The following is a 727-nucleotide window of genomic DNA, read 5'->3' on the forward strand; positions in this document are numbered from 1 at the left end:
AAAAAAAAAAAAAAAAAAACAAAGCACAATACATGTGATTTTCAAACACGCTGGACCTCAGGCCAATGTGACATTTCCTGTGGTCCAAGTCCCCAAAACAATTAGAAATTGCATGTGGAAGACTACAAAATAATCGCCAAAAGAGAAATTGGCAAAGCAAGAATTCTTTCTCAGTATTTGAGGCTGGTAAAAGTGCTTTATTTCTTATTAAAACACAGTATGTGTCACTTAATAACAGGGATATGTTTTGAGAAGTGCATCATTAGGCAATTTCATCATCCTGCAGACATCATACTGTGTGCTCACACAAACCTAGGTGGTTTACAGCCTAGTCCACCCCTAGGCTATATGCTATACCTGTTGCTTAGGCTGCAGACCTGTACAGCATGTTCCTGAGTACTGTAGGCAGTTGGAACACAATGGTATGTGTGTATCTACACATGCCCAAACACAGAAAAGGTATGGTGAAAATACACTATCAGATTCTTTTTTTTTTTTTTTTTTTTTTTTTGATACGGAGTCTTAACTCTGTCACCCAGGCTGGAGTGCAGTGGTGCAATCTGGGCTCACTGTAAGCTCCGCCTCTCAGGCTAACGCCATTCTCCTGCCTCAGCCTCCCGAGTAGCTGGGACTACAGGCGCCCACCACCATGCCCAGCTAATTTTTGTATTTTTAGTAGAGATGGGGTTTCACCGTATTAGCCAGGATGGTCTCAATCTCCTGACCT

This window comes from Mandrillus leucophaeus, unplaced genomic scaffold, assembly GCF_000951045.1.
Source record: "Mandrillus leucophaeus isolate KB7577 unplaced genomic scaffold, Mleu.le_1.0 Scaffold330, whole genome shotgun sequence".
In the NCBI taxonomy this organism is placed as follows: domain Eukaryota; kingdom Metazoa; phylum Chordata; class Mammalia; order Primates; family Cercopithecidae; genus Mandrillus; species Mandrillus leucophaeus.